At 44.9% G+C, this 27,939-nt stretch overlaps 1 protein-coding gene across 1 annotated transcript in view; it reads left to right on the forward strand.

The window, feature by feature from the left end:
- Positions 1 to 27,939, forward strand: part of LOC123270797 (endochitinase) — a 166,135-nt gene that overhangs the window by 113,368 nt on the left and 24,828 nt on the right. The window lies entirely within an intron of this gene.

A 27,939-nucleotide genomic window follows, 5' to 3' on the forward strand; every position in this document is an offset into this window, starting at 1 on the left:
TGCGTTATTTTCTAGTAGTCAACTTCATTGGATTTTCCAGTGTGTTAATATTTAACACACTTCAGTCTATTACTTTCAGACATGTAAGTGTGTAACTATCAAACATGAAAATTTGTTATTTTGAAATTCGTCAATTTATCAACTCCGAATTCTCATATAACGCAATTGTTTATGACATTCTCCTCAACTATTCTATTGAAAAACAACTATATAACGAAATTTCATCAAATTTAATGCAATTATTCCAACAAAAAAAGTTTGATTTCTAAAAACTGAAAAGAATTGAAACAGATAGGATTAATTTTTAGGTAGAATTTCATTTACCGACAAAGTTGAGTTTTTTTACCGTTCATAACTAAATTAGGAAATTTTTAGCTTCCCGTTAATCAAATTGAAAATTTTCAAAAATCGGGAAGTTATTGTTTTTACCCCGTTTTTCGAAAACCGAATTTTCATCAGATCTCGACGTTTTGAGGTCCTAGGAAGCTTCCCTGACTATTCCCGCGATGGTGTTTGTATGTCTGTATGTATGTATGTATGTATGTATGTGTGTGTGTGTATGTGTTTTTTTTTTTTTTTTTTTTTCTAAGGGAGGGGAATCCTTTTTACGGATTTTAGGCATAGCTGTTTGGCCTGGATGTGTGGCGACTCGATGCAGTGTCATACTAAAACTCGACGCTAGCGCCCCTACCCACTAAACCCTAAACCGCTTTTCGTCTTTCCCCTAATCCCTCATGGAAACCGCCGTCAGGCATTACTTCGTGAGGAGAGGATGTAGCTACTGCTCTTTCTTCTGGTGGCTACGGAGTTATTCTTTCCTTCTTCTAATTGGCGTCATTCGCTCTTCTTCTTTCTATGGACCGCAGGTCTGAGAGGACTCCCGTGACAAACGTGTTTGTGGCGTTCCAGGCAGCCTCTGATGACAGCATTGCTTCTACTATTGTCTCTGGTTGGATTTTCCTCTTCAGGATATTCTCCAGCTCATCTCGCTGTGGATAAAAACGTGAGCACTCAAAGAAGACGTGCTCTGCATCTTCATTGACTCCTGGGCAGGACGGGCACTCTGGGGAATTATCATGCTTAAAGCGGTGGAGATACGCCCGGAAACAGCCGTGTCCTGATAACATCTGCGTAAGATAATAGTTGACCTCACCGTGACTCGGGTTTAGCCAAACGTTGATCCTTGATATGAGACGATGCGTCCACCTACCCTTCACTGTGGCATCCCACTGTAGTTGCCATCGACTTATGCTCTTTTGCCGTTCTTCTGTTCATAGCTTCTCAGCGCTTAGTGTGGTTGACTTCTTTCGTTGAAAAAGGATCCGTCTTTCCTCAGATAAAACTCTGAGAGGCAAAGTTCCGGAAATGACACACACTGCTTCCATAGATATTGTGCGGAAGGCGCTTGCTACTCTTAAGGCACTCAGACGGTAGACTGGTCCAGCCTTTCTCCATGATTCTTGCTTCTCTAGTGCGTCCGCCTAGACAGATATTACATAAGTGAGCATTGATGTGACTACAGGTGATAGCAGTAGTCTTCTGCTCTGCTTTGGGCCTCCGACGTTTAGCATCAGTCGTGCTAAGCTAGCTACCACTGCTGATGCTTTTGCACTCACGTGTTCGACTTGCTGCTTAAAGTTGAGTTGGGCATCAAGCATCACTCCCAGATATCGGATTTATGGTTGTGATGTGATTTCTTGTTCTCCGACTTTCAGCTATATGGTCTCTATCACTTTTCTACTGGTAATAAGCACAGCCTCAGTCCTGTTTAGCGAGTTGTAGATTCATTGAGTTCATCCACCGGTTAACTTCCTCAAAGGTGATACCGAACATGTGGTTTATCTCATCTAGGTGTTTAGCAACGATTACGACAGCTACATCATCTGCATATGCAACAAGCTTGACACTTCTTGGAAGAGTCAGTCTCAGCAGGCCATCATACATGACATTCCACAGAAGTGGATTCAGAACGGAACCCTGGGGTACACCTCCGGTAATATCACACTCTTTTGGACCATTCTTCGTGTCGTATCTCAGGATTCTGTCTGTGAAGTAGCTAGCCACTATCTTCCGTAGGTATCCTGGTAAGTTTTTCTCTTCCAGGGCTTGAATAATACAGTCCCAGTTGGCGGAGTTGAAGGCATTTTTGATGTCCAAAGTAGCCACCAGGCAGTACTTCTTCGCTCCACCCTTCGATCTGATCCCTTCGATTGCCTCCTTGGCCGTTGCAACAACCAGATTGATTGCGTCCAGGGTTAATCGTCCTTTTCGAAAACCATACTGGTTGTCTGCCAGGAGTGGATCGACAACTGCTTCTATTCTTTGGTCGATTATACTCTCAAATATCTTACCTGCCGTGTCTAACATACAAAGTAGTCGATATGATGACAGTTCTTCTGGTGGATTTTTCCCTTTTGGAAGTAGTACTAGTTGTTGCTGCTTCTACTTCCGAGGAAAAATCCCTTTCTTGAGGCATGTGTGGTAGACGTCCAGGAACAATGATGGCACTGCTTTTATAGTTGTTTTTAAAGCAATATTGGGGACCCCGTCCAATCCCGGCGCTTTATTGTTCCCTACACGATTACAAGCCTCCATCAGTTCTTCCTCCGTGACAGATGGAATGTCGTCCATTTCATTCTGCGCTAATAAGTAGTTAAACTCGCTTTGTTCGGGGAACAACGCGTTTACGATTTTCTGTAGGAATTGAGGACACGTGGGTGATGGTATTAGCTGGTTATTAAGATGGGTCATGACCACCTTAGATATTCTTCTCTTCTGATGACACTCTTTACGAAGGGCGCTGATGTGGTCGTTCCACCAGTGAACGGAAGGTCTTGTGTTCATGCCACGTCTACGAGACATACTGGCGTCACAAGCCTGGGTCACTCTTTTCATCAGGTCCTTGGTTTTCTCTTCTGCGCAGCCCGCGATAATCTGGTCACTATTGAGAGCTACTAACAATGCACTTGGGTCAAGAGTTTTTACCTTCCAACCAATGGTGTTAAGTTGCTTTTTAGGTCTTCTCGGGCTCTGGACGTTTTATATTTCCCAGAGAATCGCGTTGTGGTCGCTGGCTGTGTAGATATCCATCACCTTCCAGTTGATATTACCTCTAGTGAGGCTGCTACTGACGAAAGTGAGATCTACAATAGAACTTGCGTCTCCTTTGGTGTAGGTTGGTGTATCGCCACTGTTGAGCAGTACTACATCTAATGTAGAAAAGGCTTCTAATAGTTCCTTTCCTTGCGCGTTTGTATGCTCGCTGCCCCAGTCTACTGCCCAGGCGTTGAAGTCCCCGGCTATTGCCACTGGGTGGTAATACTTCGCGTCCTCGGTAAGTCGATCCAGAAATGCGGTGAATTCGACAGTAGAGAGGCTAGGTAGTGCGTAATAGCTATAGAAGCGGATGCCCTCTACTGATACTGCTACAAAGCCGGCATTGCTGTTATCAACTGCATTTTGGAAAGGGAGCTTGCCACATGACCAGATGACAGCTTTGGATGTGCTGTCAGATTCCCAGGGTTGGGTACTCAGGTGTTTATATGGCTCTACTATCAGTACCAAGTCAAGCTCTAGTTCTCGCACGGATTGCATGAGCAGGTCATGCGCTGCCTCACAATGGTTGGGATTGACCTGCAGTATCCTCATGTTTGTTTGTTCGTCAACTTCTGGAGTGCCTCCTGAAATAACGGGCACTTATAAGTACCGGCATGGTGGGCAACATTCTCTGCACTTTCAATCTCAGCACATAATGCACATTTGGCTGGATTTTTACAATTAGCAATCTTGTGCCCTTCTTGTCCGCACCTGATCCAAAGCTTCGACCGGTCTACCTTGCTTCTGCACTGGGATCCATGATGTCCGAAATGCCAGCATTTAAAGCATTGAATAGGTCTCTTCGTTGCCCTTATTCGGCAATTAACCCAACCAATCCGGATTTTGCAACTTCTATCCAGTAGTTTCTGTGCTGTTGCTGCTGGTCGAATTACTGTGGCAATTCGAGTACCTCTATAGGCCTTACGGATCTTGATTGCCTCTAGTGGTATCTCACAGCCATCTCCAGCTTCCTTTTGTAGGGCACCCTGGATGTAGTCCTTTGTTGTGTCATCATCGACGTCTCGGATCTCAATTGCCTCCTGTGGTCCTTTGCAGGTTACTCTTGCGTCTTTTTTCAGTATGTCTGCAATGGTCTTTCTCTATGTTTGGCCTTTGTCGGTGTCCTTCCTCGAAAGAGTTATCAGCATATCTCCAGCATTGGTCTTATGGATCTTCTCTACCGTACTGCGGACCTGATCATCAGGAACGTCCTGTTTTATTCGGCGCAGGATCTCGGCGTACTTTGCTTTCTCTGTCAGCCGGATGATGAGGGCATCTGGTCTGATCCATTTCTGCGGTTTCTTTCGCTTGGGTTCAGATCGGGGCTTCTTTGTCATCTGTTTTGAGAGCACCTCTTTCTTCTGTCGCTTTAGCTCTTTCTTGGACTGAACTTTTTGCCAAACCGACGCTTTTTCCTGTTCGTCGCTTCGTACTGCCGCTCCTTGCGGAGGGCTTTTCTTCAAATCCTTTTTCTTCACGACTTGGCTGATTGCTGGGTCAGGAGAACGTCGATCTTTTCTTTTACCTGACTTGCTGCTGGCTTTACTTTTGTCTTCCGCGGCTGATTCACTGTCACCTTCGGCTCCGGTGTCCATTGCTTCGTCAGTCACGACGACAGCCTGACAGGCTTTCTCCGGTGTAGCATGAGAAATGCATTGCAATGATGAGCACCACTTCTCGTCCAGCTTCTCAAACCTTTGCAAGGCGTTAGCTACACCAGTCGTCTTGGCCTTTATCTCTTTGTGAATGTTGACCTTTGGTTGGACGAAATCATTCAACTCACTGATCAGCTTTTCAAGGCGTTTGAGCGCTTGCGAACGCTTCATTTCGGCGCTTGCGTTAATCACTTCTTGTTGGGCATGTAGCCCGTTTCCACTCTTGTTTGTTTCCTGTAAATTACTCATACTTTTTTGATTTACCAGCGCATCGTACGGAGTAGAGCGGGTTGTCATAACTAGGAACGGGTGTACCCTCGGAGATAGTACTCCTACCCCAGTTCCCTGAGGCCTAGTCGACACTTAGCCAGTCCCGGAATACACGGACGGACTAGACTCGCTCGGAGCGGTAAAGATTCCGATCTCTAGCACTCACTGCGTACTCCCTGATCAAGGCCCGAGGTGGCTGGCTCCTGATCTACTGCTGTAACTTACACCTCGGCAGAGCAAGCTCACATCAGCCGTGGCCGTCGGACACTACGACACAGGTTCTGGACACTCCCAGTGGGTTACAACAGAGAACGATCTTCTTCTTGCTAGGTCAGTTAGTGTGACCAACCCATTAAGGGGAGCTTTGTCCACGGGAGCGTATTTTATTCAGCTCCGACCCTCTGTACCTTGTCAACTAAGAGACTCAATGTCATCCAAGGACAGCGAGCGTTCTTCCATCCGCTCGGGGAAACGCGCTCGGTAGCAGTATCTCTTCTGCCCCGAGTGTGTGTGTGTGTGTGTGTGTGTGTGTGTGTGTGTGTGTGTGTATGTGCATGTGTTTTTTTTTTTTTTTTTTTTTTATCTCAGGGGGGGGAATCCTTTTTACGGATTCCAGGCATAGCTGTTCAGTCTGGATATGTGGCGACTCGACGCAGCGTCATACTAAAACTCGACGCTAACGCCCCTACCCACTAAACCCTAAACCCCTATTCTTCTTTCCTCTAATCCCTCATGGAACATGGTATCCTGGCACTTCTTTATCTTCGAGAGCTCGCATGATGCAGTCCCAGTTAGCGGAATTGAAGGCATTTTTGATGTCCAAGGCAGCCACTAAACAATACTTCTTTCTGCCACGTTCCCATCTCTTTCCAGCGATTGCCTCCTTAGCTGTATCGACCACCAGGTTGATCGCATCCAGCGTTGATCGTCCTTTCTGGAAACCATACTGGCCTTCTGCTAGGAGTGGATTGACGACTGCTTCTATTCGTTGGTGCATTATACGCTCTAATATCTTACCCGCTGTATCCAGCATGCAGAGTGGTCGGTAGGATGATGGCTCGTCCGTTGGCTTCTTCCCTTTAGGGAGAAGTACAAGTCTTTGCTGTTTCCATCTTCTAGAAAAAATCCCTTCTTTGAGGCACGAATCGTAAGTATCTAAGAATAGATTTGGCGCTGCTTTAATAGCTGTTTTTAATGCGATATTCGGGATTCCATCCAATCCCGGCGCCTTATTATTCCCTACTCGGTTGCACGCCTCCATCAGTTCCTCTTCTGTGACAGGTGGAATATCTTCTTGATTTACTGGCAATGAAGAATAGCCGAACTTACTTTGTCGAGGAAACAGCGTAGAAACTATTCTTTCCAAGAGCTGTGGACACGTAGGTGATGGCATTGGCTGGCGCTTCAGGTGGGTCATGACCACCCTATACGGTCTGCCCCATGGGTCCTTTTCTACCTCATCGACGAGTTCCTTCCAACAGCGTCTTTTGCTATCTTTGATGGCCTTGTTCAGTTCTCGACGGGCCTTTTTGTATTCTGCGACCAGCTCCGCAGAGTTAGGTCGTCGGTGGCCACGCTGTGATAATCTTCTCTTTTTGTGACAGGCTGTGCGAAGGGCGTTAATCTGATCATTCCACCAGTGCACCGATGGTCTTTTATTGATGCCACACTTACGGGGCATGCAGGTGTCGCACGCCTGGGCAATTCTGGTCATTAAGTCCTTCGTCTTCTCTACAGCATTTCCTGTGATGATGGTCGAGTCACTGTCTAAGGCTACTACCAAAGCTTCCGAGTCAAAGTCTTTCACTTTCCATCCAGCTGCATTAGTTTGTCTAGTTGCTCTTTGAGGGCTCCGGCCAGCTGATATTTCCCAAAGTATTGCACTGTGGTCGCTGGCGGTGTAGGTGTTTAAGACTTCCCAAGAATAGTTTCCTTTCAATAAGCTGCTGCTGACGAATGTGAGGTCTATTATCGAACTAGCCTCTCCCTTGGTATATGTTGGTGTCTCACCGATCTTGAGAAGGACCACGTCCAGTGAGGCCATTGCTTCACGTAGTGCCTTGCCTCGCGCATTAGTCTGCTTGCTGCCCCAGTCTACCACCCAGGAATTGAAGTCCCCTGCTATAGCTACTGGGTAGTATTGCTTTGCGTCTTCGGTTAGTTGATCCAGGAAATCAGTAAAGTCGGCAATGGAAAGGCTAGGTGGTGCATAGCAACTATAAAAACGGATGTCGTTAATAGACGCTGCTACAAAGCCGATGCTATCATTGCTCACTATGCTCTGGAAGGGAAGTTTGCCACGGGACCAGATGACAGCCTTGGTGGTGCTGTCAGTTTCCCAAGGTTGGTTATTCAGGTGTCTGTACGGCTCTGCTATTATTACTAAATCAAGCTCTAATTCACGCACGGTCTGCACGAGCAGGTCATGCGCAGCCTCACAGTGATTGAGGTTAAGCTGTAATATCCTCATGTTTGCTTGCTTGTCATTCTCTGGAGTGCCTCTTTGTATACCGGGCACCTGTATGTGCCGGCGTGATGGGCAGCGTTCTCTGCGCTCTTATTTTCCGCGCATAATACACACTTCGCTGGGTTTTTACAGTCCGCAATTTTGTGTCCTTCTTGGCCGCATCTGATGCATAGCTTGGATCGATCTGTCTTGCTTCTGCACTGGGATCCGTGGTGCCCGAAATGCCAGCATTTGTAGCATTGGGTAGGTTTCCTCGTGGCTCTAATTCGGCAGTTGACCCAGCCAATTCGGATTTTACCGCTTCCTTCTAATATCTTCTGAGCTGCTGCAGCCGGTAGTGTCACGATAGCGGTTTGGGTACCTCTGTAGGCTTTGCGGATCTTGATTGTCTCTGGTAGTGTTTCGCAGAGCTCCTTGGTTACCGTATGCAGGGCAGCCTGAATATCCTCCTTTGTTGTGGTGTCATCTAGGTCTCGGATCTCGATGTCTTCTTGTGGCCCTTTGCAGATCACTTTGGCCTCCTCCTTAAGAATGTTTGCGATGGTATGTTGCAGGCCTTGGCCTTTGTCCACGCACTTCCGCGAAATCGTAATCAGCAAGTCCCTGCTTCTGGTCTTGTTGATCTTGTCCACTGTTGTGCGAACTTGCTCATCAGGGACTTCCTTCTTTATGCGACGCAAAATCTCGGCGTACTTTGCTTTCTCGGCCGGGCGGATGATCAGTACGTCGGGTCTGATCCATTTGTGCGGTTTTTTGCGCTTAGGCTCCGGCCTGGGTTTCTTTGGAGGCTCCTTTGGGAGCTGTTCTTTGGCTAGCCTCCGTTTCTCTTTCCTTGTGTGGACATCTTTTCAATCAATCGCGTCTTTTTTTTCGGCGTTCTGCTTCATCACGTTTTTCGGAGGACTTGGTTTCAAGTCCTTTCTCTTCGTCAATCGCCCATCTATTCCATCTGGGGAGTTTCGGTCCTTCCTCTTGTTAGACTTGTTGGAAGTATGACCTTCGTCTTTACCATCAGATTCACCGTCAGCATCGCCTCCGGTGTCCATTGATTCTTCGATCTCCACAGTAAGTTAACTGCTCTTTTCCGGCGTAAAACGAGGAGTGAGTCGTTGAGGTGACTGCCATTCTTCGTCCAGTTTTTTAAACCTTCGAAGGGCGTTAACTACCCCGGTTGCCTTGGCCTTTATCTCTTTATGGATATTGACCTTTGATTGGACAAACTCATGCAGTTCGCTGGTCAGCTTTTCGAGGCGTTCCAGCGCTTGAGTCCGCTTCATCTCAGCGCTTACGGTAATCGCTGTTTCTTGGGCGTGAGGCCCACTAATACTCCTGTCCTTTTCTTGATTTTTCGTTTCTTCCATGGTTTTGAGTGATACTTCAAAGCAAAAGGTCGTCTCCGAACGCGATGCCTCCGGAAGTGGAGGGGTGATCACTCTTACAGCTACCTTCATTGCTATAACAGCTTTCGGTCATTGAAGCGGGAAATCTCAACCGCTTCGACCCTGCACCTGCTTCCTTCATCGGCTTCCTCTTGCTCCCGTGGGTGCGGCACGTAGATGCCGGGAGTTACCACGTACACTGCGCTATAAGGATCATTTCGCACATCTCTTTCGAGCAGCGTCACCTTATCCGCTTGCGTACGTGATCCTAGGTCAGATGGTGTGACCAACCCTTCCTGCCAAAAGGGGAGTTTTCGTTTTTTACCGCGAGAGCAATTTTATTTCGCTCTTACCCTCTGCTCCGAAGAACAGCGAGCTTTCTCCGACCCACAAGGATACACGGACGGTGGCTGTTACTCTTCAGCTCCGATGCCTGATTTGGTCCGCGAGGGCTATTTTATTTCGCCCCAATCCGCCGATCTTACGACCGGTTAGGACCCCCCTATCCGCCACCTGGGGACGCGCCCGGTGGAAGTTTAGCTTCTTCCGACGGGTGTATGTGCATGTGTGTGAGTGTGTGTGTGTGTGTGTGTGTGTGTGTGTGTGTGTGTGTGTGTGTGTGTGTGTGTGTGTGTGTGTGTATGTATGTAAACCTCTCATAATTTTGAACGGCTTGACCGATTTGATGGTGTGCCGCGTATTCGTTCCAAGACAATTCATCCCCGCGACAATTCATCCTCTTACAATTCATCCCTGTGAAAATTTGGTTTTCAAACATTTTTCCGTTCACATTATATATATTCTAGAAAATTTTTAAATAATTTTAAACATATAAACAATCTTTTCAAGTTTAATAATGTCGGATATCTACACACAAAAATCATGATAAAAGGGCACAACACGGTAATAAGCTTATGTGTTAGTCTAATGTCGAATAAATACACACATTCAATCCATGTTAGAAGGGCACAACACGATTACCTGCATCCGGTTGGTCTAATTTCGAATAAACACACACAAAAACCATGTTAAAAGGGCGCATTACGATTACCCGCGTTTGCGTTGGTCTAATTTCGAATAAGCACACACAAAAACCATGTTCAAAGGGTGCAACACGATGACCCGCGTTTGTGTTGGTCTAATATCGATCAACCACGCCTAAAAATCATGATAAAAGGGCACAACACGGTATAAGAATATATTCGTTTGATGATAGTCCTTTCTTGATAATTTTATAACGAGATTGACATTAATTATTAGAAATTCATTGTTGTTAGGGATAGGTAGTCGGGGATTGATTGTCAGAGGATGAATTGTCGGGGATGAGTTGTCGGGGATGAGTTGTCGGGGATGAGTTGTCTTGGGACCAATACGCAGTCGACCCATACAAACACAAACACAAACACAACACACACACACACACACACACACACACACACACAAATGACGCCGTCAAATCCTGGTTTGAGGAATACTGCTAAAAACCAGGACCAAAGAGTTCGTGTTTTAAGGTTAGCGGTAAATATTAGGATCGGTAATACTACCACAGAAATATGTTCAGATCGTACACAATTTCAGATATGACTTGGTATACTAGATTGAAGTTGCTGACTGTATCCGGAACACGGAATTGGATGGTAGAATATTTGAAATTGAGTTCTCAAAAGATAATTCTCATTCTAGTATGCAGTATAAAATGACATGACATTTTCAGGGTTAAGATCGCGAAAATTTAAAAGTCAACACTCATATCTGTATGTAGAACTAAAATCGAAATTTAGATTAAAATCCAGTACAAAATGAAAGAAAGTTTCTAGATCAAAACGCAATATTTCAATCAGGAATTTTTTTAGGGTTAAGATCTCTAGGACAGGACTTAAACCAGTATGCAAAAGAAAATTCACAGTTTTTCTACGGTTAAGATCCAGGAATTTTAGACAAATACTGGGACCAAAGTGCAGGATGAAACTCAGTATTTTTTTAGGGTTGAGATTTAGGAAAATATCTATACCATGAAACGGGTGTTTATGCCTGTTCATTGGCCCCTTTATTAATCTAAATAAAAGCAATATAATAAATAAATGATTCTAAATTAACAAGGGCGCCACCAGGATTTTGTATCTCGGTTCTTGGAACCGGAAACCAGAGCTGAGCTTATAATCTACAGGGAGAGAGAGTGGAGGAAGGTGATCTGAAAGAAATAAATTTTTATTTAACAAAAATGACCGGTATTTATTTAACAACAAAATAGAATAACAACTCGTGCCCCTGCACGTACACCACTCACTTACAACTAACTTAACACTACCGCTTATAACTACCGGAGGATTTCGGGCTAAAACCGTCGCCTCAACTCAGTGCTAGTCCTCTACTCGGCAATTCATCAACAAGTAGAAAACGTCGCACCAAGACTCGATTACTCTCCTCGACAATTCATCAACAAGTAGGGGTCGTCCAAAAAAAATTCCTAATCCCACAGTACCCTCATACGGAGCGTCTATACAGCGGTTTCTAACTTACTACCACTGTACCCCACTTGGCGTCTATACAACGGATTCTAAAGTGTATTAATCACTCTACTCGGCAATTCATCAACAAGTAGAGATCGTTACGAAAATTCTTAATCCTGACGGTACCCTCTTATGAAGCATCTATACGGCAGTTTCTAACTAAGTCGCGCTGTCCACCGGACCCTCACGCTCTATCAAAATTCTCAATCCTGACGGTACTCTTTTATGGAGCGTCTATACCGCAGTTTCTAACTTACTGCTGCTGTACCCCACTTGGCGTCTATACAACGGCTTCTAGGACTGTACGAGTTACTCTACTCGGCAATTCATCAACAAGCAGAGATCGCGTACACTCACACACACATATCCCGCACGATCTTCACACACATAACCCACGCGTCTTCACACACACCCTGACTCTACTTTACTTCTATTTTCCGGATTACAAAATTACTCCAAAAATTACAACATTAATTTCTACTACTAATTTTCAGTCATAAGCATGCAATTAAATTATGAATTATTTTCACGATTAATAAAACAATTTCTCGATAACTCCGTATTAAAATCAACGCCTAACTTATTTCTAAATTATCACGAGTTTAATACTCAGCACATTAAATTGATTCTAAGAATATTCTTTATAAAATTAACTAAACTTTCTCGGACGTTATCCACACTGACAAATAGTTTTACAAAGAATTTTATCGGAATGATGATATTAAGTTATTGACAAATTTTCCAGAACGTTCGACGCATAATTCAATGCAATTTTTGCTCGAAATTTAATTATTGATTATATAAAATATTATTATAAAATTCCATCCATTGATTTAGCTAATGATAAATTCCCGAAATTAATATCCACGTAATTAATTAAATTCTAAGGAATTTTCCCAAGATGATGAAATTACAGTTCTTAATTAATTTTCATCAAAATGACCCGTGTAATTTTTGACTAGATAATTTTCATTATTGTTATTGTCGACTGGATAATTAATTAACAATAATTTATCTCGAGGTAAAATATAACTTCCAAAAATTATTCACGGGTAATTCAATTTCGAATTGCGTCGCAATTTCTCAATAATTAATTTTCCAGTAATAAAATAGTTTCCAAAATTATTATAATATAATTGTAAATAATTTTCAATAATAAATTATATTAATAAATAATAATTCAATTGTAAAAATTGTAATAATGGTCCAGTTGTTAATTTCACAATTTACTGCGTACTAAAATTCACAAGGAATTTGCGCGCCAAAAATGGACGCCGGCGTTCGTAACTGCGTAACACGTTTTGACCTCGGGTACCAAATACTATGTCGTGTCGAGTGGGGCCTTCTCGATGTTCAGAATTTAATTAATAAAATAAATTTATTTAACTCAATCTAAGATGTTAATAATTATGAACTGGCCAAATTAATCAATTAATTACTCACGACTTCCAAACCCAAGAGGTCTAGAACATTCCTCGGGTATAATATCCCCAAGAAGAATGTTCAAACTGCTAACGAACCAAATTAATTAAATAAATAATTATTATTAAGTAAAATTATTATAAACAATTGAATTACCAAAATTTTGATTAATAATTGAGAAGTAGTACTATTAATGAGCCGGGTATGCACCCCAAGGCTCAACAAAGAGGCAAAAGTCTCAATACCTTAACAAGTTATATGCTTGAAGAAAGCTCTGGTACCGAATCGGCTTCCTTCTTTTTGGATACTTTGGCTGGTGATGTTGCTTCAGTGGACACTGCACTACTTCTGATTTTCTGCAACTACTCAACTGACCAAGAAACCCAAAATTTTCCCCACTTAATGCTAGTCGGGTCCCGAAGACCGAGACGCGCCAGTGCTGCGTCGACTAATTAACGCATGAGTGCAAGTTTACCGTCACAGGGTAATTTACCCTGTTACAACCAGTATATGCAGAATAAAAATCAGGATATTTTTAGGGTTAAAATCCAGGACAGTTAACGGACAATTTTTAACTTCCCGCTAAGTAAATAGAAAATTTTCGAAAATTGGGAAGTTATTGGTTTTACCCCGTTTTGCAAAAATTAAGTTTTCATTAGATCTCGACGTTTTAAGGTCTCAAAAAGCTTCCCTGACTATCCCTACGATGGTGTCCGTACATCTGAGGTATGTATGAGTATGTATGTATGTATGTATGTATGTATGTATGGATGTATGTATGTATGTATGTATGTATGTATGTATGTATGTATGTATGTATGTATGTATGTATGTATGTATGTATGTATGTATGTATGTATGTATGTATGTATGTATGTATGTATGTATGTATGTATGTATGTATGTATGTATGTATGTATGTATGTATGTTTTTTTAATTTTTCATCTTAGGGGGGGGAATCCTTCTTACGGATTCCAGGCATAGTTGTTTGGCCTGGATATGTGGCGACTCGACGCAGTGTCATACTAAAACTCGACCCTAACGCCCCTACCCACTAAACCCTAAACCCCTTTTCTTCTTTCCTCTAATCCCTCATGGAAACCGCCGTCAGGCATTACTTCGTGAGGGGAGGATCCAGCTACCGCTATTCCTTCTGGTGGCTAAGGTGTTATTTTTCCTTCCTTCTAGTTTCTGTCATTTGCTCTTTTTCTTTCAATGGAACGCAGCTCTGTAAGCACTTCTGTGGCAAAAGTGCTTGTAGCGTTCCAAGCAGTTTGATTCGACAACATTGCATCTACTATTGTCTCTGGTTGGATTCTCCAGTTCAGGATCCTCTCTAACTCCTCACGCTGAGGATCGAAACGTGGACACACAAAGAAAACGTGCCTTGCGTCCTCAATAACCCCTGGACAAGACGGGCACTCCGGAGAATCGTCGTGCTTAAAGCGGTGCAGATACTCTCGAAAGCACCCATGTCCTGACAACATCTGCGTTAGGTAATAGTTGACTTCACCATGGTTTCGGCTCAGCCAAACGTCGATCTTTGGTATGAGGCGGTGTGTCCATCTTCCTTTGCTGCGGCGTCCCACTCAAGTTGCCATCGCGAGATGCTGTGCTGCCGTTCTTCTGTTCTTAGTTCTTCAGCGCTCAGTGTAGTTGACCTCTTTCGATGGTAAAGGGCCCGTCTTTCTTTAGCTAAGACTCTAAGCGGCAGAGTTCCAGAAATGACGCACACTGCTTCCTCTGATATTGTTCGGAAGGCGCTGGCTACTCTTAGCGCGCTCAGTCGGTAAACCGGACATGCTTTCCTCCATGATTCTTGGGTCTCAAGTGCGTCGGACCAAATGGATATCCCATACGTGAGGACCGATGTAACTACTGATGATAGCAATAACCTCCTTGTCTGCTTCGGGCCACCGATGTTGGGCATCAATCGTACTAGGTTAGCCACTACTGCTGATGCTTTGGCGGTCACGTGTTCAACTTGTTGTTTGAAGTTAAGTCGGGAATCGAGCATCACTCCCAGATATCGAATGAATGGTTGGGATGTGATTTCTTGGTCTCCGACGTTTAAATTGATCGTTTCCACCACTTTTCTGCTAGTGATAAGTACAGCCTCGGTCTTCTGTTTAGCCAGTTGTAGGTTTACTGTGTCCATCCACTGGTTAATTCGCTCAAAAGGTGATCGTGAACATATGATTTATCTCATCAATATGCTTGGCGACGATTACTACGGCTACGTCGTCCGCGTACGCTACCAGTTTGACATTTCTTGGTAGTTTCAGTCTCAGCAATCCGTTGTACATGATATTCCAGAGAAGTGGACCGAGAACAGAACCCTGCGGGACGCCTCCAGTAACATCATACTCCTTTGGACCATTCTTCGTGTCATATCTAAGGACTCTATTCGTGAAGTAGCTAGCGACTATCCTTCGTAGATATCCTGGTACGTTCATCTCTTGAAGAGCTTGCATGATGCGATCCCAGTTGGCGGAGTTGAAGGCATTTTTGATGTCTAGGGTTGCCACCAGACAATATTTCTTCGTTCCACCCTTCCATCTGGTACCGGCGATTGCGTCTTTGGCTATACCGACAACCAGGTTGATTGCGTCCAGGGTTGATCGTCCTTTTCGAAATCCGTACTGATTGTCTGCTAATAGTGGATCGACAACTGCTTCTATCCTTTGGTGGATTATACGTTCGAGTATCTTACCGGCTGTATCCAACATGCAGAGTGGACGATAAGATGACGGTTCTTCCGGTGGCTTTTCCTTTAGGAAGTAGTACCAGCCGTTGTTGTTTCCACTTCCGAGGAAAAATCCCTTCCTTCAAGCAGATGTTGTAGACATCGAGGAATAACGCTGGCGCTGCTTTAATAGATGTTTTCAAGGCAATATTAGGGATTCCGTCCAATCCCGGCGCTTTATTATTCCCGACGCGGTTACAAGCTTCCATCAGTTCTTCTTTCGTCACAGGTGGGATATCATTCAGTTCGTCTTGTGTCAACAGGTAGTTGAAAACGCGCTGTCGTGGAAACAGTGCAGTCACGATCTTCTGTAGGAGTTGAGGACACGTAGGAGACGGCATTGGCTGGTATTTCAAGTTTGCCATGACTACCTTGTAAGGTCTGCCCCACAAGTCTTTGTCCACCTCGTTGATTAGCTCTTTCCAGCAGTTCTTCTTGCTATCCTTGATGGCTTTGTTTAAGTCTCGACGAGCTTTCTTGTATTCTGCGACTAGTTCCGCTGAGTCAGGCCGCCGATAACCACGCTGAGATATTCTTCTTTTCTTGAGACACTCTTTCCGTAGGAAGCTGATGTGTTCGTTCCACCAGTGCACCGAAGGTCTTTGGTTCATGCCCCGTTTACGAGGCATGCAGGTGTCACAAGCCTGGGTCACTCTCTTCATCAAGTCCTTGGTCATTTCTTCTGCAGATCCAGTAGTAAGCGGTTCACTATTTAGGGCAGCTACTAGAGCACCTGGGTCAAAGGATTTCACCTTCCACCCAACGATGTCAAGTTTCTTAGCCGGTCTTCTAGGATTCTGGTCCTTTGATACTTCCCAGAGAATCGCATTGTGATCGCTGGCCGTGTAGATCTCCATCACCTTCCAGTCGTAGTTTCCTCTGATGAGGCTGCTGCTGACAAAAGTAAGATCCACAATAGAACTTGCGTCTCCTTTAGTGTACGTCGGCGCATCGCCGCTGTTTAACAATACTACATCTAACGTAGAAAAAGCTTCCAGTAGTTCTTTACCTCGAGCGTTGGTGTGTTTGCTGCCCCATTCCACTGCCCAGGCGTTGAAGTCTCCAGCTATTGCCACTGGGTAGTACTGCTTCGCGTCCTCCGTCAGTCGATCCAGAAAGTCCATGAATTCAACAATAGTGAGGCTAGGTGGTGTGTAGCAGCTGTAAAAGCGGATGCCATCTACCGATGCTGCTACAAAGCCGGCGCTGCCATTGTTAACGACACTCTGGAAGGGGAGCTTGCGACAGGACCATATGACAGCTTTTTTGGTGCAGTCAGTTTCCCATGGTTGGCCGCCGAGGTGTTTATACGGTTCCGATATAAGCACAAGGTCAAGCTTCTGTTCACGTACTGTCTGCATGAGCAAATCATGTGCCGCTTCACAGTGATTGATGTTTAGCTGCAGTATTCTCATTTTCGTTTATCAGTTATCTTCTTGAGTGCCTCTTGGTATACTGGGCATCTGCTTGTGCCGGCATGATGGGCGTTATTCTCTGTACCGGATTGATCCGCACACAGTGCGCATTTAGCAGGCTTATTACATTCGGCGATTTTGTGTCCCTCTTCTCCACATTTAATGCAAAGTTTGGAGCGGTCGACTTTACTTGTGCACTGAACCGCACGGTGTCCAAAATGCCAGCATTTATAACATCGGACTGGTCTTAGTACTGTTCTAATACGACAATTGGTCCAGCCGATCCTAATCTTACCGTGTTCTCCTACCACTTTCTGCGCTACCGTTGCTGCCAGAGTCACCGACGCAATTTGTGTTCTGCTACGTAAGACCTTACGAATTTTGATGGCCTCTACTGTTATACCACAATCGTTTCCAGCTGCCTCTTGTAAAGCTGTTAGAATGTCATCTTTAGTTGTAGTATCATCAATATCGCGAATTTCCAGGTCTTCTTCAGGTCCTGTACTAATGACATTTGCGTCCTCCTTAAGTATTCCCGCGATAGTCTTCTGCAGGTCTTTACCTCTATCACTACTGCCTTTCGACAGCGTGATGAGAATGTTCCCTGTCGCGGTCCTGCGTATCTTCTCGACTGTGTTGCGGACCTGATCTGGGCGAACGTCCGCCTTGATCCGTGTAAGTATTTCAGAATACTTATCTTTGTTCGCTGGACGGATAATAAGTGCCTCCGGTCTCGTTGCTGTTCTTCTTGGCTTCTGGTTCGGCTTCGGTGGAGGCACCAGAGGTTTTTCTGGGAGCAGTTTCTTGCGCTCCTTCTTCTTGTCCTTTCTGGACTGCACCTTTTCCCAGCCTGGCTTCTTGTTCTGTTCACAAGAGTTTTGTGGGAGATCCTTAACCACTTCCTGCTTCTTGATGGGATGACCAGGTCCAACGTCTTTCAGCTTCTTGGGAGTATGAAAAGCTCCGCCTTCGGGAGAACGAATTTTTCTTTTCAACTTCCTCAGGATGCGGCCGTCTTGGTCAAAGGATTCAGTCTCTGCCGTTGTGATAGTTTCACTTTCTTCTTCAGCGACTGATTCTCCGTCACCTTCGGCTCCAGTGTCCATCGCTTCTTCAACAACCACTTGACTGTTTCTCTCCGATGTAGCACAAGGGGTGCGGTGTAATGATGAGCGCCATTCTTCGTCCAGTTTCTTGAATCTTCCAAGAGCATTGACTACACCGGTTGTCTTGGTCTTTATCTCCTTGTGGATATTGACCTTAGTTTGGACAAACTCTTGCAGCTCAATGGTCAGCTTCTCAAGGCGCTCCAACGCTTGCGTTCTCTTCATGTCAGCGCTTGCTTCAATCGCTGCTTGTTGAGCATGAAGCCCGTTTCTATTCATGTTTGTTTCCTGTAACGTACTCATACTTTTTTGATTTACCAGCGCATCGTACGGAGTGGAGCGGGTTGCCATAACTAGGAACGGGTGTACCCTCGGAGATAGTACTCCTACCCCAGTTCCCTGAGGCCTAGCCGACACTTAGCCAGTCCCGGAATACACGGACGGACTAGACTCGCTCGGGGCGGTGAAGATTCCGATCTCTAACACTCACTGCGTACTTCCTGATCAAGGCCCGAAGTGGCTGGCTCCTGATCCACTGCTGCAACTTTCACCTCGGCAGAGCAAGCTCACATCAGCCGTGGCCTGCATCGTCGGAAACTACGATACAGGTTCCGGACACTCCCAGTGAGTTACAGCAGGAACCAATCGTCTTGCTAGGTCAGTTAGTGTGACCAACCCATTAAAGGGGAGTTTTGTCCACGGGAGCTTATTTTGTTTGGTTATTTTGCTTGGCTCCTACCCGCTGTACCTCATCAACTAAGAGATTAAGTGTCATCCAAGGACAGCGAGCGTTCTCCCATCCGCTCGGGGAGACGCGCCCGGTAGCAGTATCTCTTCTGCCCCGAGTGTATGTATGTATGTATGTATGTATGTATGTATGTATGTATGTATGTATGTATGTATGTATGTATGTATGTATGTATGTATGTTTTTTTTTTTTTTCCCTTAGGGGGAGGAATCCTTTTTACGGATTCTAGGCATAGTTGTTTGGCCTGGATATGTGGCGACTCGACGCAGCGTCATACTAAAACTCGACGCTAACGCCCCTACCCACTAAACCCTAAACCCCTTTCTCTTCTATCCTCTGATCCCCCATGGTACCGCCGTAAGGCATTTCTTCGCGGGGGGAGGAATTAGCTGCCGCTCTTCCTTCTGGTGGCTAAGATGTTATTTCTTCCTTCTAGATTCTGTCTTTTGCTCTTTTTCTCTCGATGGAACGCAGCTCTGTAAGCACTTCTGTGACAAAAGTGTTCGTTGCATTCCAGGCAGCTTCTGAAGACAGCATTGCTTCTACGACTGACTCTGGTTGACTTCTCCTCTTCAAGATCCTCTCCAGCTCCTCACGTTGTGGATTAAAACGCGAGCACTCGTAAAGAACGTGCTCCGCATCTTCAGTGACTCCAGGGCAGGACGGGCACTCCGGAGAATCGTCATGCCTAAAGCGGTGAAGATAAGCCCGAAAACAGCCATGTCCTGACAACATCTGCGTTAGGTAGTAGTTGACCTCTCCGTGTTTCCGGTTCAGCCAAATGTCGATCTTTGGTATGAGACGATGCGTCCATCTACCCTTCTCTGCGGCATCCCACTGAGATTGCCATCGTGCGATGCTGTGCTGTCTTTGTTCCGTTCTGAGTTCTTCTGCGCTCAGTGTTGTTGACCTCTTTCGTTGGTAAAGGTTCCTTCTTTCTTCAGCTAGGACTCTGAGAGGTAGAGTTCCAGAAATTACGCACACTGCTTCCTCAGATATTGTGCGGAAGGCGCAAGCTACTCTTAGGGCACTCAGGCGATATACTGGTCCAGCCTTTCTCCATGCTTCTTGTAATTCTAGCGCATCGGCCCAAATGGATATTCCGTACGTAAGCACTGATGTGACTACAGTTGCCAACAATAGTCTCCTGCTCTGCTTTGGGCCTCCGACGTTAGGCATCAATCGTGCGAGGCTTGCCCTGACTACTGACGCTTTGGCACTGACGTGTTCCACTTGCTGTTTAAAGTTGAGACGGGCATCAAGCATCACTCCCAAATATCGGATATAAGGTTGTGATGTGATTTCTTGTTCGCCGACTCTAAGATTGATGGTCTCTAACACTTTCCTGCTGGTAATAAGCACTGCCTCAGTCTTATGTTTCGCCAGTTGAAGATTCATTGTGTCCATCCACTGGTTTACTTGCTGGAATGCTAGATCAAACATGTGGTGAATCTCGTCCAGGTGTTTAGCGACAATCACTACGGCCACGTCGTCCGCATACGCTACAAGTTTAATATTTCTTGGGATCTTTAGCCTTAGAAGCCCGTCATACATGATATTCCACAGCAGTGGGCCAAGAACAGAGCCCTGCGGAACACCTCCGGTGATTTCGTACTCTTTCGGACCGTCCTTTGTGTCATATCTGAGGACTCTATCCGTGAAGTAGCTAGCTACTATTTTACTTAGGTATCCTGGCACGTTCTTCTCTTGAAGAGCTTGCATAATGCAGTCCCAGTTAGCAGAGTTGAAGGCGTTTTTGATGTCTAACGTCGCCACCAGGCAGTACTTCTTCGTACCACCCTTCCATCTGGTTCCTGCAATTGCCTCCTGGGCCGTAGTAACAACCAGATTGATCGCGTCCAGGGTTGATCGTCCTTTTCGGAATCCATACTGGTTGTTTGCCAGGAGTGGATCTGCAACTGCTTCTATTCTTTGATGAATTATGCGTTCGAATATCTTACCGGCTGTATCCAGCATACAAAGTGGACGGTAAGATGACGGCTCTTCTGGTGGCTTTTTTCCTTTAGGGAGTAGAACCAGTCGTTGTTGTTTCCATTTCCGAGGAAATGTCCCTTCCTTTAGGCACGTATTGTAAACTTTCAAGAATAACGTTGGTGCTGCCTTTATGGCTGTTTTCAAGGCAATATTAGGGATTCCGTCTAGTCCCGGCGCTTTGTTATTCCCTACGCGGTTACAAGCCTCCATTAGTTCTTCTTCCGTGACAGATGGAATGTCTTCAGGGTTTAGCTGCCTTAACTGGCCGGTGAATACCGGTTGTTGAGGAAACAGCACAGTAACAATCCTCTCTAGGAGCCGCGGACACGTAGGCGACGGCATTGGCTGGTATTTCAGGTGGGCCGTGACCACCTTGTACGGTTTGCCCCATGGGTCCTTCTCCACTTCTTCGACGAGTTCTTTCCAACAGCGTCTTTTATTATCCTTGATGGCTTTGTTTAGTTCCCGACGGGCCTTTTTATACTCTGCCACCAGTTCTGCAAGGTTAGGTCGACGGAAGCCACGCTGTGATATTCTTCTTTTCCTGAGGCATTCTTTACGAAGAGCGCTGATGTGATCGTTCCACCAGTGCACCGCGGGTCTTCTATTTATGCCTCGTTTTCGTGGCATACTGGCGTCACAAGCTTCGGTCACTCTTTTCATAAGTTCTTTAGTCTGATCTTCTGCGCATCCAGCGGTGATCGGGCCATTATCAAAAGCAGTCGTCAGCGTACCCACGTCGAAAGATTGTACTCTCCACCGAATGTGGTTAGGTAACCTACTAGTTCCTCTAGTATCCTGGTCATTTGATATCTCCCAGAGAATCGCGTTGTGGTCACTGGCAGTGTAGATATCCAGCACCTTCCAGTTGAGGTTACCTCTCGCGAGGCTGCTACTGACGAACGTGAGGTCTACGATGGAACTTGCGTCTCCTTTGGTGTAGGTTGGTGTGTCACCACTGTTGAGTAAGACTACGTCTAATGCAGTAAAAGCCTCAAGTAACGCTTTACCTCGTGCGTTAGTTAGCTTGCTACCCCAGTCTACTGCCCAGGAGTTAAAGTCGCCGGCTATCGCGACTGGATGATGCTGCTTCGCGTCCTCTGTCAGTCGATCCAGAAAGTTAGTGAAGTCAACAATAGAGAGGCTAGGTGGTGCGTAGCAGCTATAGAAGCGAACGCCATCTACTGATACTGCTACAAAGCCGGCATTGCAATTATTAACTACGCTCTGGAATGGGAGCTTGCCACAGGACCAAATGACGGCCCTAGTGGTCGTGTCCGTTTCCCATAATTTGCCTTTAAGGCATTTATATGGCTCAGCTATTAGTACAAGGTCAGGCCCTAGTTCACGCACTGTCTGCAGAAGCAAGTCATGTGCAGCCTCACAATGATTGAGGTTGAGCTGCAGTATCTTCATGTTCTTTTGTTTATTAACCTCTGAAGCGCCTCTTGGAATACCGGGCATTTGTGGTTGCCGGCGTAGTGGGCAGAGTTCTCTGCGCTTTGGTTTTCAGCGCATAATGCACATTTGGCTGGATTCTTACAACCAGCGATCTTGTGCCCCTCTTGTCCGCACCTGATGCAAAGCTTAGATCGGTCTACGCTACTTTTGCACTGAAATCCATGATGCCCGAAGTGCCAGCACTTGAAGCATTGGGTTGGTCTTCTCGTGGCTCTAATTCGGCAGTTTACCCAGCCGATACGGATTTTACCGCTTCCTTCCAATATCTTCCGCGCTGCAGCTGCTGGTAGAGTCACTACGGCAGTCTGGGTACCTCTGTAGGCCTTTCGGATCTTAATTGCCTCTAGCGATACCTCGCAGGATTCTCCGGTTGCCATCTGCAAGGCGGCTTGAATGTCTTCCCTGGTTGTAGTGTCATCAAGGTCTCGGATTTCGACGTCTTCCTGTGGACCTTTGCAGATCACTTTGGCCTCTTCTTGTAGGATGCCCTCGATGGTTTTCTGTAAAGCTTGGCCTTTATCGGAGCTCTTCCTAGAGAGCGTAATCAGCATGTTTCCGGCCCTAGTTTTATGGATCTTATCCACCGTAGTACGGACCTGCTCGTCAGGGACATCATTTTTTATTTTACGCAAAATCTCAGCGTACTTCGCCGGCTCAGCTGGGCGGATGATCAGTGCGTCTGGCCTGATCCACTTTCGCGATTTCTTCCGTTTAGGTTCAGGACGGGGCTCCTCGGGAAATTGCTTTGGGAGCTGTTCTTTCCTTTGCCTTCTTTGTTCTTTCTTGGACTGGACTTTCTGCCAAGCAATCGCTTTTGTCCGTTCGTCCCTTTGCATTGTCGCTCTTTGTGGAGGGCTTTGTCTCAGGTCCTTCTTCTTGGTGACTTGGCTGCACGTTGGGTCTGGAGAGGATCGATCTTTCCTTTTTCCAGTCTTCGTGACAGTTTCTCGTTTGTCTTCGATGACCGATTCACCGTCACCTTCGGCTCCGGTATCCATTGCTTCGTCAGTCACAACTACAACTTCGTTGGTTTGCCCCGGTGTAGCACGGGGAGTGCGTCGCGATGCTAATCGCCATTCTTCATCCAGTTTTTTGAACCTTCGAAGGGCGTTAGTTACACTAGTCGCCTTGGTCTTGATCTCCTTGTGGATATTGACTTTTGACTGAACGAGATTATTTAACTCATTAGTCAGCTCCTCCAGGCGTTCCAGCGCTTGCGCTCTCCTCATTTCAGCGCCCGCTTCAATCGCTGCTTGTTGGGCATGAAGCCCGTTTTCATTCTTGTTTGTTTCCTGTGAATTACTCATACTTTTTGATTTACCAGCGCATCGTACGGAGTGGAGCGGGTTGTCATAACTAGGAACGGGTGTACCCTCGGAGATAGTACTCCTACCCCAGTTCCCTGAGGCCTAGCCGACACTTAGCCAGTCCCGGAATACACGGACGGACCAGACTCGCTCGGAGCGGTGAAGATTCCGACCTCTAACACTCACTGCGTACTTCCTGATCAAGGCCCGAAGTAGCTGGCTCCTGATCCACTGCTGCAACTTACACCTCGGTAGAGCAAGCTCACATCAGCCGTGGCCTGCATCGTCGGAAACTACGATACAGGTTCCGGTCACTCCCAGTGGGTCACAGCAGAGAACGATCGTCTTGTTAGGTCAGTTAGTGCGACCAACCCATTAAAGGGGAGTTTTGTCCACGGGAGCGTATTTTGTTTGGTTATTTTGCTTGGCTCCTACCCGCTGTACCTCATCAACTAAGAGATTAAGTGTCATCCAAGGACAGCGAGCGTTCTCCCATCCGCTCGGGGAGACGCGCCCGGTAGCAGTATCTCTTCTGCCCCGAGTGTATGTATGTATGTATGTATGTATGTATGTATGTATATATGTATGTATGTATGTATGCATGTTTTTTTTTTTCCTTAGGGGGGGGGAATCCTTTTTATGGATTCTAGGCATAGCTGTTTGGCCTGGATATGTAGCGACTCGACGCTGACGCCCCTACCTACTAAACCCTAAACCCCTTTCTCTTCTATCCTCTGATCCCCCATGGTACCGCCGTAAGGCATTTCTTCGCGGGGGGAGGAATTAGCTGCCGCTCTTCCTTCTGGTAGCTAAGATGTTATTTCTTTCTTCTAGATTCTGTCTTTCGCTCTTTTCCTCTCAACGGATCGCAACTCTTTAAGCACTTTTGTAGCAAAAGTGCTTGTGGCGTTCCAGGCAGCTTCTGACGACAACATTGCTTCTACTATGGATTCTGGTTGGGTTCTCTTTTTCAGAATCTTCTCTAACTCATCGCGCTGTTGGTTGAAATGTGGACTTCCGGAAGAAAAGATACTTCCGGTAACATCCGTGTCCTGATAACATCTGCGTTAAATAATAGTTGATCTCACCGTGACTCCGGTTGAACCACACATCAATCCGAGGTATGAAACGGTACGTCCACCGAGCTTTCTCTGCAGAATTCCACTCTTGTTGCCATCTTGCGATGCTGTGTTGCCGTTCTTCCCTTCAGGGCTCAGTGTGGTTGACCTTTTTCGTTGATATAGGTTCCGTCTTTCCTCAGCTAGGACTCTGAGAGGCAGAGTACCGGAAATAACACACACTGCTTCCTCTGATATTGTGCGGAAGGCGCTAGTTACTCGTAGGGCACTCACTCGATATACTGGTCCAGCCTTTCTCCATGATTCTTGCGTCTTTAGTGCGTCAGCCTAAATGGATATTCCGTAGGTGAGCACCGATGTGACTACTGAAGACAATTGTAGCCTTCTGCTCTGTTTTGGGCCTCCGACGTTTGGCATCAATCGTAAGAGACTAGCTCTCACTACTGACGCTTTCGTACAGACGTGTTCCACTTGCTGCTTGAAGTTGAGTCGGGCATCAAGCATCACTCCCAGATATCGTATATGAGGTTGTGATGTGATTTCTCGGTCACCGACTTTTAGCTTAATTGTTTCAACTTCTTTTCGGCTGGTAATAAGCACTGCTTCGGTCTTCTGCTTGGCCAGTTGTAGGTTCACTGTATCCATCCACTGGTTGATCTTCTCAAAAGTGATGTCAAACAGATGTTAAATCTCGTCGAGGTGTTTTATCCACAGAAGTGGACCAAGAACAGAGCCCTGTGGCACACCACCGGTTATATCATACTCTTTCGGACCATTCTTTGTATCGTATTTCAGCACTCTATCTGTCAAATAGCTAATCACTAGTCTGCGAAGATATGTTGGCACGTTCTTCTCGTCGAGAGCTTGCATAATGCAGTCCCAATTAGCGGAATTGAAAGCATTTTTGATGTCCAAGGCAGCCAGCAGGCAGAACTTCTTCGTTCCAGCCTTCCATCTAGTTCCTGCGATTGCTTCTTTGGCCGTATTAACAACTAGGTTGATCGCGTCCAGGGTTGATCGTCCTTTCCGGAATCCATACTGGTTGTCTACCAAGAGTGGGTCGACTACTGCATCTATTCGCTGATGGACGATACGCTCAAATATCTTACCCACCGTATCTAGCATGCAGAGTGGTCGGTAAGATGACGGTTCTTCTGGCGGTTTCTTTCCTTTAGGTAAAAGTACTAACCGCTGCTGTTTCCACTTACGAGAAAAAGTCCCCTCCTTGAGGCAAGCGTTGTAAGCGTCTAGAAATAATATTGGTGCTGCCTTTATAATGGTTTTCAAGGCTATATTAGGGATTCCGTCCAATCCCGGCGCTTTATTATTTCCTACTCGATTACAGGCCTCCATCAATTCTTCTTCAGTGACAGGTGGAATGTCGTCCAGCTCACCTTGCGTTGACTGATAATTGAGACTGTGTTGCTGTGGAAACAGCGCAGTGACGATTTTCTGAAGGAGTTGGGGACACGTAGGTGACGGCATTTGTTGTTTCTTCAGGTGCGTCATGACCACCTTATACGGCCGACCCCACACGTCTTTGCCGACCTCGTATATGAGCTCTTTCCAGCATCTTCCTTTGCCCTCTTTTATGGCCTTATTAAGTTCGCGTGTATGTATGTATGTATGTATGTATGTATGTATGTGTGTCTGTGTGTGTGTGTGTGTGTGTGTGTGTGTGTGTGTATGTAAACCTTCTATAACTTTTGAACACAATTTCGAATACAATTTGGACCGATTCAGTCCGGTAAATTTTGAGAAATCTCAAAAAAACTACGAAAAAAAATTTTTTCAAAAGTGGTTTTTTTCGAATAACTTTTGAACGGCTTTATTGATCGATTTAAAAAATTAATCAACTCTTAACATAAAAAAACCACGTCGATCGCCATCAGCCCGGTCAAAATCGGTTGATTCGTTCGTGAGTTATCGTTGACAAAAGAAAACCGAAAAAAGTGTTTTTTCAAAATTACTCCGAATTTCCTAGTTCGATCAAATTTCACTTACAAAATCTTTATGAGACTCAAAAAACTGCGTTAAATGCTGCCAACCACGTGAAAATCGGTTCATTTATTCAAAAGTTATTGGGGTTTGAAAATTTGAAATATAGTGTTTTATCAAACTTCCATCAGACTTTTGAGCTCGAAGAGCTTAAAAGCATACCAAAGCTATATCTTTGAGGTCGGAGAACTCAAAATAAAACACAAATTGTATTTTTGAGCTTGAAAAGCCCAGAAAGGTCATATGTACAATTTCAAACGATTAGTAGATATAGAATTGGCGGAAAGTTGAAGGGATGGCCTTCAGGGTCAACCGTTTTCCTAATTTTTTTTCAATTTTCATTGAATTTGGTCTTTGAATTTCTTGTAAAATTTAGTCTTTAAATTTGTCTTGAATTTTAAATTTAAATTTTTATTGAATTTTGTCTTAAAATTTTTACTGAATTTGGTCTTAAAATTTTTATTGAATTTTGTCTTAAAATTTTTATTGAATTTTGTCTTAAAATTTTTATTGAATTTTGTCTTAAAATTTTTACTGAATTTTGTCTTAAAATTTTTATTGAATTTTGTCTTAAAATTTTTATTGAATTTTGTCTTAAAATTTTCATTTAATTTCATCTTAAAATTTTTATTTAATTTCGTCATAAAATTTTTATTGAATTTTGTCTTTAAGTTTTTATTTAATTTGGTTTTTAGATTTGTCTTAAATTTTGTATGGCACTTTGGTAAATTATTTAGCGAGACGTTTTGCAAGACACTGAACGAAATATTCAGCCCGGTACTGAGGAAGATATTCTCCAAAAGATATGGAGCGGAATTTATGTAGGAATATTAATTTTTCTTGTAACTTCCCGCTAATTCTATACTTCTACGCTCAAAATTCCACTTAATACGACGTTTTTGAGCTCTTGGAGCTTAAAAATATAAATTTTTTGTTATTTCGATATCTCCGAGCTCAAAAAGGAAGCTATTCTATGCTTTTGAGCTCTTCAAGCTCAAGAGTCTGATAAAAGTTTATTACAACACGATTTTGAAAATTTTTAACTCGCCATGACTGTTAGATGAATCAACCGATTTTTACGTGGTTGGCCCTTATGGATTCCATACGCCATAAGAGTGTATAACGGGCGTACTTGCCTCTATGGCATCTGTAGCGTGATATTAAATTGGCTTATGCACGTGAAGTGCAGGAACTTTTAGAGTAAAACTATACAGAAAAAAAGGTTCACGAAAATATTTTTCTTCCTAATTATTTTCTTGAGCGAAAAAAAAAATTGTTTTGACA

This window comes from Cotesia glomerata, linkage group LG8, assembly GCF_020080835.1.
Source record: "Cotesia glomerata isolate CgM1 linkage group LG8, MPM_Cglom_v2.3, whole genome shotgun sequence".
Lineage (NCBI taxonomy): Eukaryota > Metazoa > Arthropoda > Insecta > Hymenoptera > Braconidae > Cotesia > Cotesia glomerata.